The sequence below is a fragment of the Narcine bancroftii genome, chromosome 2 (genome assembly GCF_036971445.1).
Source record: "Narcine bancroftii isolate sNarBan1 chromosome 2, sNarBan1.hap1, whole genome shotgun sequence".
NCBI lineage: Eukaryota > Metazoa > Chordata > Chondrichthyes > Torpediniformes > Narcinidae > Narcine > Narcine bancroftii.
Window position 1 is genome coordinate 159527537 of NC_091470.1, and position 16193 is coordinate 159543729.

The following is a 16193-nucleotide window of genomic DNA, read 5'->3' on the forward strand; positions in this document are numbered from 1 at the left end:
TATAAGGACAGGGTGATCAACAAAAAAGAGGGACCATTTAAACGGTGGAAGAAGGATTTTCATGTCAAAATTTTTATGCATGATGAATGCAGCTTTATTTTAGAACATTAAGCACAGATTTTTGCATTGTTATGCTAAGCATAATAGCTGCTTGCTCATTTTTTCCTATACGATCGTGATTAACAATGCCAGTACAAAAACTTCGGACCTCCCTCGTCATTTTTTTGTTACGGTTAGTCAGACGAGAACCATACATTGGATGAGGAGGAGTGACAGTCGGGGGTCGCCCGCGCTCTTCCTTCCAGGACTTGGAGCGGTCGCTGCGCGTGCTGCGGCCGGCCGGGCGGAGCGCTACACTGAGTGGCGTCCCGGCCCTGGAAATAGTTCCGGGTGTAGGCCGATCCGGGAGCTGACACGGTCCGGGACTGTGAACGGGGGTGTGGAACGGGAGTAAGCGTGCCAGCGGCCAACACCCCTGCTTTGGCAGCGGGGTGCCTTTCTCAGGGAAGCGAGTCGCAGAGGGTGAGTCCGGTGTGAGGGAGGGAGGTAGGGGAGGGGGCAGGGGAGGGGAGGGGGGAGAGACAGACAGGGTCTGGAGAGGCGCCCAACTCGAGCTTCAGTGGGGGAACCCGCCGTGGGGGGTGGGGGTGGGGGTGGGGGTGGGGGACGGGCAAGAAGAGGTGGGGGCAGAACCCGAGCCAGCTCAGTCCTGGCCCGAACCAGTGATCGAGACCGAGGCCGAAAATAGACCCTGAGGCCCACGTTGGGGGAGCAGACTTCTTGCTGGGGCCTGGAATGGAGGCAACATCCCCGGGCCTGGTCGAAGCGGCTATCGCAGGCCCTGGGACGACTGGGCAGTGAGTGACACTTGCAGGGTGAGAGCTGGGCATCTGAAGGGACCTCACAGTGGGGGGTGGGGGTGGGGGTCGAGACTTGGCTTGATTTTTAACATTGGAAATGGTGGAGTTTCATGCCTTATTTTTCTATACCCAGTTTTCCTTGCGTGCAGTTTAAAATCAAATCACTGATCATCAGATGCACGAATTTTGTTAATAAAATATTCACGTGACAACCCTCGTGGGTTGTTGAAAACACAGTCGTGCAATCGTGCAATTTGCTCTGTAGTGTGACTAAAGATTGGGAGTTGGTTTGTCAGATCAGATTGAGATGTGTTGCACAATGTGAAATTATTTCTATTAACTGCTGTCCTCTTTCTTTCTCTTCACTTTGTTGCAATATCCTAAATAAACCTACACTTTACCCACTATATTGAAATTTTGCTTCAGATGAGCCAAAGCTCTCAAGGCATTTTTTCCACTTTACTCCTGTTGTTTTAGTAGTATTAGATACATTAGGTTGTGATTTTACATCAAGTATGTGTGAATTCTGCAGTGATTTAATTGCAAACATGTTCCCAATACTGTTAATGTATCTTGGCTTTGGGAGAATTGAACACTTCATCGAAGAATGCTAAATTTGCAAACGATGACAGAAATCAAAGTCTGATTTACTTTTTGGGAGGGGATTCTCTGATATTGTTTCCCCAGAACAGTTGATTTTTGACAGCAAACCGATTGGCTCAGCCTGTTCTGTTTTCCAGCACATTGGCAGCTGTTTCAGTGTCACCGAGACAGGCCTGAGAACCTGTTGCCTGTGAACTTTCAGTTAGAATTTGTAAAATTCCAAGGGAGTTTTTGAGGCACAATTTTAGTACTATCTTAAATTGTTTATTCTTTTAGTTGGTAAATCTTTAACATTTTGTAAATTAGTTATAGATGTAAATTTTTTTTATATCGGACTGAAACCAGCTTTTGGCAATTGATGTACATGTAAGTGGATGATTGAAGAATTCACCAGGTAAGTATCAGGAGTGGACCCTGCCCTATTTAATTTCATTGAAATCTAATCTCTCCGTATTTGAACCAGTTAATATGCAAAGCCTGATAATTGAACGTAAAGCTCTTTGGAATTGTACTGAGTTGGCTTTTGCTTTTTAAAGGAGCACTTTCTTCTGTATTTTCTTTTTAATATTGAGTCTGAACTAGTTTAGGATAGCTTAAATATTCTGTGCATTTCCTGGGCTGTTTTGTATGGAATATGATTGATAAGAATTTTAAGGACCGTGGAATAGAAAGAAAAGCTTATTTGTAATTTAAAATATGGATTTAAAATTTAGATTTTCCAGTGGTGAAATAATTAACCCTATGATTCCAGAAATAAAATACAAGTTGTCTTTTCAGGAAATATCGCTTTGTTTGCTAATGGTAGTTTCAGAACAAAGGTCTATTCCTTTATTCTTCTATCCCGAGAAAGATTGAGAGGAGAAATAATTTTTGGCTGATAGTACAGAATCTTCTTTTGACGAAGGGTCTGGCTGTTTGCCGTGTGGTCAGAGCTTGTTTTACAGTTTCCTCGTAGATGTGTTCTTTCTGTAATGATACTGGATCCTCGGTGTGTACATTTAAAGAATTTTTACGCCTTTATTCATTTTCCAAATGCCTCTCTCAGTACCTGTAGTACTATGGTCTTGTATGGATGAGTTGTTAGTCCCAGGATAGCCTTTGGTTTGGCAAATATTTCTAGAAATTTAAGTACTTGTGAAATAAAACATCTTCTACCTTATCCTCCTTTATTTTGAGTTTACGAATCAACAGAACATTCTGTTCATCTTCAGTTTTGTTCTCATTTGTGATGAGTCTTGGTATTTTGTGTTTGAAAACATGTGTGATATCAGCAACTACACGTTGTAAAGTATGTACCATATCTAAAATCATTCATTGTGTGTTCAAGTTTGCTTCATGGAAAATTAAATATGAAAATTAAACAGTATGTGAATGACTGAGCAATTGTTATTGTTTGCAATGGTAATAGTTGAGTTTTTAAAATGAGGACGATTTCTTTAACTAATATTGCTGATTGGTCATTTGTCTACATAATTTTTGTTGGCTTTTTAAAAAAATGATAATAACATATATTAGTTTGAGTCCAGCAATGTTTTGATTTTATATTTCTTCATAACCATACAGTCTTAATGGCCTCTTAGCATATCCATAAGTTTTAATGCAGCATCATTGGTATTTAGTCCTTCTGCTGCTTAAATCACATTAAGCCCTCGAGTTTTTAACCTAAGCTGCTCTGCAGCTACCTTTCGCTCATTTAAAATTTTCTTCCTTGATGTGAGTTCTGGGCATCTTTTCCTGTGATTTGGTATCAAATTTACATTCTGTTGAAGTGCTTTGTTGTGTTTTGTTAAAAATGAAATTTAAGTGTTCAAACATAATTGGAAATCTACAGTTTTAAAAATTATTGTAATAACTAATGTAATTAGAATTCTAAGACTGGTGGACCAGGCTTTTTAAATTTCAAAAATGGACTTTATTCGTAATTATTCATACTCCTAGTAATACACTTAGGATATTGCTTCCGTGGACTGTTTGAAAGTCGGTTGGAGCTTAAACCCACAATGACCATTGTGGCAAAATGCTAGTCTGTCGTCCTTCTCCACAAAGCCTTTGTAGTGGCTGAACCAAGAGGAACATTTTGAGTAGGGTCTTTTTTAACTTAAAAAAAATTAATGTTATTCATTAAAATATAGGAAATGCCACATAATCAGTAAATCTTTCTTTGTATTTAGTGTTATCAAATCAATGAATTAATTGCAGCATTAAAATCAATACATTCTTTTTACGAGGCACCAAAGAGACCTGTGCGGTCTTTTTGAACAATGCATTCAACAAATGTTGAGGGTATGCTACAAAGGCCTGTGCCTCTACTTAAGACTGGGCAACAGTTTTTTTTCCAAAAGGTTTGCTTCCTGAAAACAAATTCTCTGTTGTATTGCTTTGAGTGAACCACCACAAGGAGCTTGCATTCTTTTTTGCATCATTTTCAGAATGCACTGACCGCAAAGCAGTATATTTGGAAGTGAGACTCTGACAAAGAACTAAGGGTGAGATGGGAATGCCCCATCTCACTGCCAGCTGAGGTCTGGGTGCTTTATGCTGTGATCTGGCAGTTAGGCATTCCATCAAATGGTTTTGAGAGTTTTCACAGGAAACTCTGCCACCATAGTGTCACTCTCCTGCAACTACTCTTCGTAGGAGATTATTTGTAACAAGGTTATGATCACAGATGAAATTTTTAGTAAGCGTGGATGTAAAGTAATCAAGAATGGGAACCTAATTTTTTTCCTCCATTTTGCTTTCTGGAGCTTCAAAGACTGCCTAAAATTAGCTTAGCTAATCAGTTGTCGAGTTTGTGTCATTATGTGTGTTACCTTACTACCTTAATTGTTCCATTGGATTGCTCAGCAAATTATTTTACTGAGATTGTAGGGTCAAAATGCTTGTTTCTATTAGTGATGTGCATGAAATGATTTGTCAATTTGTTCTCAAGGCTGTTGTTTGAAGGAACCCATCTCTTGCACCAAAAATCATTGCTATTCCTGTTGATGATTTCTATAATTTTACTGGTAATTTTTTGGTGGCATATTGAGAATTGCACCATTTGATCATTTTAAGAGATGTGATCTAATTTATTAATTTCAGAATTTAATGTAAATAGTTAAAATTTATAGGGACTTGGTTGTTCAATCCAAGTCAAAAGGCTAATGGGAATTTACTTTTGAGATGGATTATAAGTTTTCCATTGAAACAAAATGCTATTTTTGAGCTGGGAATAAAAAGACATTTACCTTTCATTTGTCTAATATCTAATCTTAAAGCAGCAAATTCTGCTATGCAGATTGGATGTGATGCTCTAATGTGGTGGTTCCCAACCTTTTTCTTCCAATTCACATCCCACTTTAAGTAATCCCTACGCCATTGGTGCTCTGTGATTAGTAAGGGGTTGCTTAAGGTGGGATGATGTGAGTGGGAAGGGAAGGTTGAGAACCACTGCTCTAGACCCAATTGTTACTGAAATATCTTGCTTGGAGGTATGAAACTGTGCACATAACGAGTCAATTAGGCATGATTAAAACAGTGGTTTTCAATTTTTTTTCTTTCCACCCACATCCCACCTTAAGCAATCCCTTACTAATCACAAAGCATAGGGAATACTTAAAGTGCTATGTGAGTTGGAAGATAAAGGTTGGGAACCACCGCTCTAATGGTTGAACTGAATTGATCTCTGCCAGACTCTTACATAGTCGAATAGCTATTGAACAGTTGATGACATATCAACAGACCAAAGCCAACATCCTTGCAGGCAGACTTACCGATATTGTTTTAGAGGATTTAAATTGGTTTGGTGCAGGAATTGTAAAGTAACCAAAGATATAAAGGGATCAAAATTTATTGTCAAGGACATGTGTCACATGTTTTGCGGCAGCATTACAAGTGCAAAATTGCTATAAATGAGTAAAAAAGAGGAAAGTGAGATAATGTCTGTGGTTCATTGTTCATTCAGAAATCAGATGGCAGAGGGCAAGATGCTATTTTTGTACCAATGGGAGTTCATCTCCAAGCTCCTTCTGGTGCCTCTTTTCAGATGATGAAGCAGATTTGTAAATAGAATGCATAAAATTGGTCTGCCTGTGTTCAGTGGTGCATATCAAAATGCAAGAAATAAAAGGTAGAAGAGTTGCTCAACATATGCCAAAAATTTGATATTTCAAAATTAAAGAATGTAGAAAGTGTAGGAGTAAAATTAAAATTAGGAAAGTAGAGTGGAAACAAAATCTGCAATGAAAATCAAAGAGGATAACTAAAGAAAGTGGGAGAAACAGGATGTGGATAAGGTTCTTCATTAATACATAAAGAGTACAATGTTAGTGTTTCAGTTAAGGAGGAAATGAGATGCACATGGAAAAAAAGGGCATCATTAAGGGGTCTAACACTTTTGTAAATGATCAAGAATAGATCAAATTTATCCCAGGCTTGTAGAAACAAAGCAGGAAGTTGCACATATTGTGACCATCATTTTTCAGCCATTTCCTGTTTATGGGGAATATTACATGAAAAGGAAAGAAGCAGTAAACGGACCAATTACAGGCCAATTTGCTTAACTTCATTAATCTAAGTTATTGGAATTGATTCTGAGGCCCTGTATGTTTTCATTTTGTCCAAATTAGTCTAGGTTAATTAACATAAATTAATCAGTTTGTGAGACAGATTGGTGTGGTTTATAGTAAGACTTTTGACAATGTCCCACGTGATGGGGTGGTTAAGATGCAATGGTAAATTGGATCCCATGTTAGCTCAGTAGCAAGAAACAGAAGGTAATGATTGCATGTTTGTCTTTTGAGTGGAATGCTCCACAGGCTCAGTACATTATTCCTCACTGCATATGTCAATAGATCTGAATCCAAGATCCATGACAAAAATTTGCTGGTGATCCCTGTCTTGATGAAAGATTGTGACCCAAAACAGCTGTTTTTCTCCCACTGATAATGCTTGACCTTCTGAGAGCCTCTATATATTCCTGCATCAACATAATTGTGTTTACTTGATGGGGAAACACTTGAGTTGAAGGTTTTGTCATTGGGCAAATAAAACCATGTAAAAATATGAGAGAATACATATGGGGAGGTACAACAAAGCTAGAGGAAATGGGATTAATGGGGGAAGTTATTCAGGTAGAAAAAGATCAATTTTACCAAACAGAGAAGTGATTTTGCGAGAGTAAATTGGAGTCACTACTTTGTGCTAAATTCATTTCAAAGCAGTAGGAGACAAATGAGACATTGGATTATGTACCCAGATTTATAGGCAGGCCTATAAATTAGACTGAAAAGTAAACTGGGAACTATAATTAGTTGAGGCATAGAATATAAGAAGCAGCTACTGACATGAAGATTTCTGATATTTTTTGTTCTTTTGATTTTACAGCATTTGCATTTTTCTTTTGCTTTAATAGGTTTGTCAGATTTGAATGCAATATTTGTTAGGTGCAAAATTCAGTATTATTTATAATTCTGGTTATGGCATTACAGAAAACTGATTGCACAGAGGAGGTTTAATAGGTTGGTGCCAGGAATGGTAAAGTTTATCTAAACTTTATTTAAAATAATGGATAATATCCACATTGGCTAAACTGCGGTGGGTTTCTTTGGAATGCAAAACATTGAGGGAAGTATTAATTGAGGAACCTGTAGACAATTAACAGGTAGGATACGTTTCCATTGGCTGAGGTGGCAAAAGTAGGGAGCATTTGGTAAAATGTTTTCACCCAGAGCAGATATATTCTGGATCTATTGCTCAAAAGGCAGTAGAAACAGAATCCTCATGTTTACAAATAAATATTTGAATATGTACTCGCGAGATATCATCCACAGGGTTAAAGATCAAATAATTGGAACTGGAAATAGCTGAGTAGTTTCCTCTTTATTGTCATTAGTACAAATCTGATGGACCAAAAATCTTCCTTAAGACTTCGTTTTGGTGTTTTACCAGCTGGATCACCCATGGACCTGGAACTACTAAAGGCTGAGTCATTGTGGATTGGCATTCTCTCGGCTTGGGTTCATGTCGCTCTGTTTACATGACGTTACCTCAGTATAAACTTGTCTTGATAAGTTTGGCTTTTGCTCATTTGGCTCCACTTTCTCTGGATTCCTGTAACTGTATTGCTGCTTGGAAGGAGTCACTTCCAAGTGAGATCAAGAGGACCAATTTTATGGATTTCTCAGCAGTTTAAGTGTGTTGATGGATTTCAGTGTGCTGGCTACTAAGCAAAGAAATATGAGCCATTGACTTGGGAATTTAAGTTGTTATGTCTATAAAGCTTTTTAAAATAATGGATGATATCCACATTTGACAGTTTGGTTGAGCAGAGAACAGAAATATTGCTTGATATCCTTTGACTGAAATTTTAAAGATGCTGTTGAGATTTGGAACAAACCTGGGTTACATTTGAATATAGCTCTGTGTCTGCATTTTGCAATAATTGTCTTAAAATTAATATTGATTATTTTTCAGTTCTGTGGTATGCTGAAGTGGTCTTTTTCCAACATTAAAGTATTGTTTTTCATTGCACTGGAGTGGTCCTATATAATGTGAATTCTGGCCATGTGTTAATGGATTCAAAATAAGTGTCAGTCCAGATAACACTGGCATCAACAAAGGAGTAGAAAGCTTCATCTTTTAAAATAATGGAGGGCATATATGGGGAATTGAATTGGACACTATGTTGAGGTGACATTAAACCAGTTTGTATCCAGGATTATATGATGTTACAAATTAGGAAGAGTGGTAAGGTTTATTGAACATGGCACAATGCTGGCTCCTGCACACATTTGTATGGGTTTGGTCACCTTGGATATCCTTGCACTTAAGTTATTTTTCCAGGAAGATTGGGTCATCTACATTTACTCAACATTTACAATGGTATTCCATTGAACAGCAAAATAATTGGGTTTGGACTTGACACAAGATCCCTCAACTAAATTTTCTTTGTAAATGATATCAATTTTGGTGTCATTACTGTGCCCCAGTATTCTAAAATTAGACCTTTGATTTTTTTTCCCCCGGAATGTTTGTAAAGGACTTTTTCCATGAGGTGAACCATCACGGTGCTGCAGTTAATATTGTGAATTATTTACCAGTAATTTATACAACTGCATTTTTAATGCCTTTGCTCCAAAGAGCACAGATTATTTGACATTTATCTAAGCCATTGGAAACATATTATTCACAAGATGTAGCTGATACTTTGGATGGTGGGCAGCATTTAGTATCCATTCTTAATTGCAATTGACTGGCTTGTTAGATAATTTGGAGTTGCGTTTAAATTTAGGAGACAGTAACAGGTTTCTTCTCAGTCATTTGTAGTCCTTGTAAACATTATTGTAGTTACTTCCTGATTTATTTAAGTAACTGAATTTTAAAATTTTTGTTGTATTTGATTAAGAATCTGTGTATCTGAATTTTTATATTTAACTTTATTGAATTAAAATTCAATTAACCTACTAACCGTGTATGTTTTTGGAGGATGGGAGGGAACCCGAGCACCTGGGGAAAACCTCATGGGGAGAAGTGCAAACTCCTTACAGCCAGTGACGAATTCAAGCTTGGGTCGCTGGCTCTGTAATAGAGTTGTGCTAACTGTTCTGCTCTAACCACAATAGACAATTTTGCACATAATTTCTTGAATCTGAAGCAGGGATGAATACCAGTTTTTTTTAAAAAGAACAGATTTCCCCTTCCTACCACACCTCCATAGGGGAGGGGCTGAAAGACAGAGTTGCTGCCATGGGAGGGATTTAGAATTGTACATTTAACAGATCACCACAGAAAAGGAGATGAATGTTGAACTGCATGAAGCCCTATTCTGGAACATGGTTCACTGTATATGTTCCAGGCTGGCTATGTTCCGGTTCTATTTTGAACTGGAACAGTTTAAATTTTAAACTTAAATTGCCATGCTGAGTATTTTTTTAAGGTGATGGTGTCTTCATGGATTTTTTTAATGTGTCTCGAGTACCCCATTTGCTCATTTTTGCCTATACCTGCTGTATACCTCTTTTTAACAAAATTCCCAATGGCCCTCAAAAACCAATATTCCCTATGCCTATTAACTTTGCCTTTAATCCAGACAAGGACATAGAAACTCTACTTTCGAAATTTCATCTTTTCAGGCATCCCACTTACCAAGCACATCCTTGTCAAAATCAACCTGTCCTAATCCATTCATTCTGGATCCCTTGTCATTTCCTAAAAATTGGCCTTTCTCTATTTGAGACTCTCAACCCCAGGATCAGATCTATCCTTTTCCATAGTTATCTTGAAACCATTGGGATTATGATCACTGGACACACTTGTGTCACCTTTTCTGCCTTGTTCTCTCATAGGAGATACACTATTTCATTCTCTCTAGTCGGGACCTCCATATATTGATTTGGAAAAGTTTCCAGAACACATTTGACAAACTCTAATCCATCCATCCCTTTTACAGTATGGGAGTCCAAGTCAATATGTGGAAGTCACTTACTTTCACAACTTTTGTTTCCTGCAGCTATCTCTCTGCAGATTTGCTCCATCAATTCTTGCTGACTATTAGGTGGTCCTCAGTTCCACTTATTTAGCCTCAGTTGTGGCATTTTCCCTGACTAGCAATACTACCCCTCCTCCTTTCATCTCTCCTCCTCTCTTGCGTCTTAAACACCAGAGCCTTAGATCATTGAGCTGCCAGTTCTGCCCCTCCTTCAACCAATGGTCACAATGTCATAATTCCTCATGCCTTTCCTGCAATATGTGTTGAAATAGACACCCCTCAGAACATTATTTCCACCATTCACAACCTGCCTTTGTGTGCAGTCTTAACAAAATCTTTTTTGACTCCCAGTCCACTATCTGCTTTGGCACTCTGGTTCCCACCCCCGCAAATGTAGTTGAAACCTCCCACTTAACCCGAGCAGCACTAGTAAACTTTCCAGTAAGGATATTCATCCGTCTTCTGCTCAGATGCAAACTGTCTACCTGATGCAGGTCCTACCTTCCCTGGAAGAGAGCCCAATGATCCAAAAATCTGAAGCCATCCCTCCTACACCATCTCTTTAGTCATTCGTTAAGCTGCATTATCCTTTCATTTCTCACTTCAGTAGTTCATGGCACAAGTAGTAATCCAGAGGTCACAATCTTGGTGATCCTGTCCTTCAACTTGGTGCTAACTCCCTGAACTCTCTTTGCAGGACCTCATCATCTTTCCTACCCATATGGACCACGACATTATCTGCTCACCCAGCCTCTTGAGAATGCTATGAACTCGATCTGTTATATCCTAGAGGCAACGTACCATCTGGGATTCTCAGAACCTTTTGTCTTTTCCCCTCATTATTGAATCCTCTACCACTACAGCTTGCCTCTTCTCCCTTTCCTTCTTAGCACAAGGCTAGACTCAATGTCAGAGACCCAACTGCCATGGGTTGTCTCTGGTTGGTGTCCCCCTCAACAGTATCCAAAAAGAAATGCATATTATTATGAAGAACAGCCCTAGGGGAACCCTGCACTGACTTCCTGTTCCCTTTCCTTCTCCGGACTTGTCCAGCTACCTTCCAAGTGTGATGGTGTTCCTGTACTCCTATCTATCACCTCTTCAGCTTCCTGAGAACAGTTTGTAAAGAGCTGCAGCTGTATTGAACTTCTCACAGATGAAGTCTCCACGTATGCTTTTGGCTTCCCTGACTCTCCATGACCTGGCAGGCATTTCCACTGTCTATGAAAATAATATAAAAATCAAAATAATACCACCTGCTTGATGAAGGGCTCAAGCCTGAAGCGTTGGTTATGCATTTTTATCTTTGTTACATAAAGTGCATTGTTTGACCTGCTGAGTTTCTCCAGCATTGTGTTTTTACCTCAGTCGCTGTGTCTGTAGACTTTCCTGTTCTAACTTGCCCAGGAGTTGTGAGTTAGTTTCTCGCTGGGGCCTCATTTCCGTGAGGGGTGCATGATAAAGTGGCGACTCTCATCTTCCTTATGGTAGACAAAGTTAAAGATTTTCATGTATGTTATGTTCTCAATGTAGAACTTCATGACAGTAATGGAACCTTTACCTGTGCCTTCTTGCCAAATCCTTTTGTTCCTCTATGGGGCTGCCTTACTCAACTCCTGCACCACCACCTCAGCCTCTTGAGCCAAAGCCTCTGCCTCACTCACATGATGGCCACTCTTCTTATATCTCCTATGTACTTAAACTGTCCCACTCTCACTCCAACTCCAGTTTGCTGAGATTTTCCCAACTCTTTCGAAGAAGCTAATTCCTGTTGCAGTTCATTTTTGTGGGAATCAACTCTCCTGTTCACCAAAGGTAATCATTTGTGAGTGCGCCTTGGCAGATCATTGACCATTTGTAGATGTTACAAATAAGACTTGTGCTTTGCATATCATCAATTTCTAGAAATATTTTCAATTCGTTCATTAGAGAACTCCAATCTCCAGCTAGATGAGGCCATTTGTTTCATGTTCTCTTACTTTTGGAAAATGGCACATTGCTGGACAGGGACCACAGTGGCAGACTAATGAGAGGCACTGAGGTTGAAGAACACACAGGCAGCGGACTTGAGGTGAGAAATTAATGCAGGCTGTGGGCTGTTGGCAACTGTTTGAGGGATCACACCGGGCTGCAGACTGCTAGAAACTGGTTCAAGACAGGCTGAAGGGGTATCGGAACTGGGATGTAAGAGGGTGCTGGAGGATTCCTGATCATGTTAGAGATTCGGATCTGGAGCTCGAGCTTCGGATGGTTTAGAATGGACTCTGGAGCTGCAGGGATAGCTGGAGGCAAAACCATGGACTTAGTGATTCCGAGGGGACTTTCTTTTGTTTCTTGTGACTGTAAGAGGCACTTCAGGCAATTTCTGCTGATGGCGAAAACAAATTTTGTGTAATATTGCACTGTCTTTATTACATGGCAATTGAACTGAAATTGAATCTTTTCTGACTTGGATCAATTAATACAGATTGATAATATCTGAGGCCAGCTTATTGGATGTTACTCTGGTATCTAGTGAATACATGGCTTGATCTTTTGTTAGATTATTTTTACACTCTTATATATAGAATTCAAAGGTTACTGTTTATTTTTGTACGTTAGCAATAATGCAGAATACAGGCCATCTTGTTTTATTTTCACTTGTACGCACTGTAACTTTGTTCAAGACAGCTGCATAATTTGCATGGCATCTGACTTCATAAGCAGTTGAATGGTTGTAATTTAGTAATAAGTACATGAAAACTTTAAGATTTATTATGAAAGTCGTGTTTTTGTTTTGCATTAACTTGAGAATTTGGTTTTGGGCTCTCTGATACTTGCAAACATGATACAATAAACCATCACCTTGGATTTCATATTCTGAGTTCAAATCAATACAAATGAAAGTACATTTTGTATGCTGTTGGCAAGAAATACATCTTGAGTTCTGCTCTTCAGCCACTATGGTGATCCCATGTTGGGGAACTTGTTTCAATTATTCCAAAATGTTTGTTGATAAGACTTGATGTTTTGCAGCATTTTTTTGCAGCTGATGATTCAATAGAGAAATGATTCAACCAATAGAGAAATGATTCAACCAATTTGTACACAAAGAACAGTGTTAGGGGGAACAAAATAGCCAGATAATTGTCTCTTTGTTTTATTGATTGTGGTTCCATATCTCATACTCTTTTCAAAAAGTACAATGGGATTTTCATCTTTCTCTTTCATTGTGAAATACAAGGTTGGCATTCCAGAATCTAACCATGTTCTGAATTTGATGGAATATTCTTCACTTACATGAATGAAAGCAGTTGCATAAAGTGAAGGAAACTTGATGTACTGTGTGATGATGATAAATGATATGTGCCTCAGAAATAAGTAATTTGGCCTAACCATTAATGCCAGCATTTGTACTCTGAGTCACCTCTTTTAGTGCAACCCATTGCCTACCATCTCTCTCTTCCCTAGTTTTCTCCTGCTCACATCCTGTAAATAAATATTATCAGTTATTTACTGCAATTCTAAAGGGTCAAGGATAATGCGTTCATACTCATTGTTTTCTACCTCAGAAGTAAAATGGAACTGAGGTGTTAGAATCAAAATTTATAGTCATGAACATGTCACGAAATAAATTGTTTAGTGGCTATAAATGACATTTTTTTTAAAATTAGTGCAAAATAAGAGAGAGTAGGCTAGTGTCTATTTAGAAACTTGATGGCAGAGGGGAAGTAGCTGTTTTTGTACAATTCGGTGTTTGCCTTCAGGCTCCTGTACCTCCTTAGTGACAGTAGCAGTGAGAAGAGGGTATGGCCTGGGGTCGTGGGGGTCCTTGAGGATAGAGGCTACAAGAGACATCTCTTGTAGATGTCCTTATTAGAATGAAGGCCAGTGCCTATGATGGCTCTGGCCAAGTTCACAACTTTCTGCAGGCATTTCCTGTCCTGTGCATGGGCACCTCCATACCAGACAGTGATGCAACCAGTCAGAATGCTCTCCACAGTGACACCCGTAGAAATTTGCAAGAGTCTTTAGTGACATTTCAAATCTACTCAAGCTGCTGGCAAGCATTCGTGATTGGATCGATACGGAGGCTCCAGGATAGATTTTCAGGGATGTTGACACCCAGTTAAGGATAATAGATGTGTCATCAGAATTGTTGGGGGTTACAAACTACAAATTGACTTTAAATGGCAGAGTTGCTGTGTTAGTCGGGGATCCTATAAAGGAGTGAAGCAGCTGACATTTGTACAATATCAGAAAAGCCCACAGATAATTCCTGTTTGGCTACAATGATGACAGGTTTGGTAGAAGTGCATTTTCAGAGTTCCACTTGGTGCTGTATTTGTGGATGTGATAAGTGAGGAACTACTGGTTTTTCCTGAGCCAGTTTTGTTGCCAAAGTCCACTTTCAAGAATTGTACATTAAGAAAATTACCCAGGCAAAAAGAAAATTTATTCAGAATTTCATTAAACGTATGCATAAATAAAATTATGTTCTTGAGTGACATCTTAAGATGTCACAGTCTGATAGTATTTTATAAAGTATTTCTATGATCTCTTATTTAATGTTGATTTGCCAGTGTTTTTTGTCATTTGATATTCAAAATTTTTTTTCCTTTCAATTGTATGTCACCCTGCTTTGTCAGCTCTTTATTTGGAGTGTCTAAGTACTAAAGGGATTGAAATTAATACAGCATCTTGATTAAACTGTATTTGTAGTATTTCTATCGGATATTGAATCTGAGGCTATGCTAATTTTGGACAGTGAAGAGGGAGCTTGGGCACCAGAATAATATTGCGACAGATAAAAGGAATAATTGGTTGCAAACATAATTTGGGCTCAGTCCCTTAATCAAAAATGTGTTCAAATTAGTTAGCAGGTTTGGTCTGGTCCTTTGCTAGGGAAGGAAAGGCATCCATTCTTCTAATGGAAACCTGCTTCAACTGGGAGTGAAATCAGCATACACCTTTTTGCAAAAAGGGTAAAGTGAATTTAGAAACTGAACACCAATGACCACTGCTGGGTCTGAGATCTATAATTTTATCAGTGAAAATGTATTGAAAGATGGATTGGGGCAGGTAAAAGAAATTGAGTTTCTATTTTTATTAATGTATTCAATGTTCAGAAATAGTTGTTGCTGGCAAAGGTAACATTTATTGTCATTTAAAAGTGTCCTTTAATTGTCTAATTTGCTGAGGGTTATTTCTGATTCTGGAATACAGAGTGGAAAGATTTTAATGTATTCTGTGCATTTTTATGAGAGATTAACATTTTATAAACGAGCTTTGCACATTGAATATTTTAACATGGAGAGGGATAGGTGCCTGGAACTTGCTGCCAGGGAAAGTGATAGATTCTCCTATATGATTTTGGCATATAGAGCATGGATGAGCAGGCAGGAGGTCGAATACAGATCATGTGCAAGCAATTGAGATTAGTTTAGATTGACATCATGGTCTGTATAGACATGGTGGGCAGAAGGCCTGCTCATGCACTGTATTGTTATCTACTTTTATTCACGTGGCTAAAGGTTGTGCTGATACATTGAAAGCAATGGTGAATTTCATCATTGATAATCTGCTTTTTATTGAGTGCTGGTTACTAAGAGATGGAAGTGGTCTGTGATATCCATGGTCTTGTTTATGTATGGTAATTGGATGTGCAGTGGCATATAATTTAGATCCTGTGATGCCTCCCCACGTTTCCCACTCTTTTCTAAACTTTTGGTTTTGCATTATTTCTTTATGTGCAAAGGATCTGGTTAGTTCTGGTGCAAATTGATTTCAGACTGCATAAATCCAAAAGGCTTCAAATCTTCACAGCACAAAATAGAGATCTCTTGCAGTCATCATTTCACAGACGGTTGCAGTTTTCTGGATTTTTGATCAAATGACCATTTTTCATTCTTGAGGGCCGTGGACCAGATTGCCTGGAATGTGAAGAAATTTGAATTCCCAGGAGTGCAGTTCTTGAACTGTGCTTTCTCACCAAACATTTTTGCAAATTTTGTTGTCATGCTTATTAGAACAGTTATTTTGACTATTTATTTAGGCATAGCTTTGAAAGAATTGGTCCTAGATAAGTAATGGTGAGAGAATGGAATAGAGAATTCTGCATTCATGTGCTAACTAAATATAGTTTAAATCTGGTTTCTAAATTGTAGTGGCTGTTTGTCATTTTGTCTTAATTCCCTGTCAGTTGAACCAAAAGCTGCAAGTTTTGAGTGTCTCTTCGTGAATGAAGGTCTTGTGTCACCAGCCACATTTTTGCAGCTATA

The 16193-nt window shown here is 38.6% G+C and overlaps 1 protein-coding gene across 1 annotated transcript in view; it reads left to right on the forward strand.

The window, feature by feature from the left end:
* Positions 1-353: 353 nt before the first annotated feature.
* Positions 354-16193, forward strand: part of foxj3 (forkhead box J3) — an 84994-nt gene continuing 69154 nt past the window's right edge. Inside the window, exon 1 of the mRNA XM_069918939.1 lies at positions 354-522. The gene's annotated coding sequence lies outside the window, so the exon portion shown is untranslated. The remainder of the gene's footprint in view (positions 523-16193) is intronic.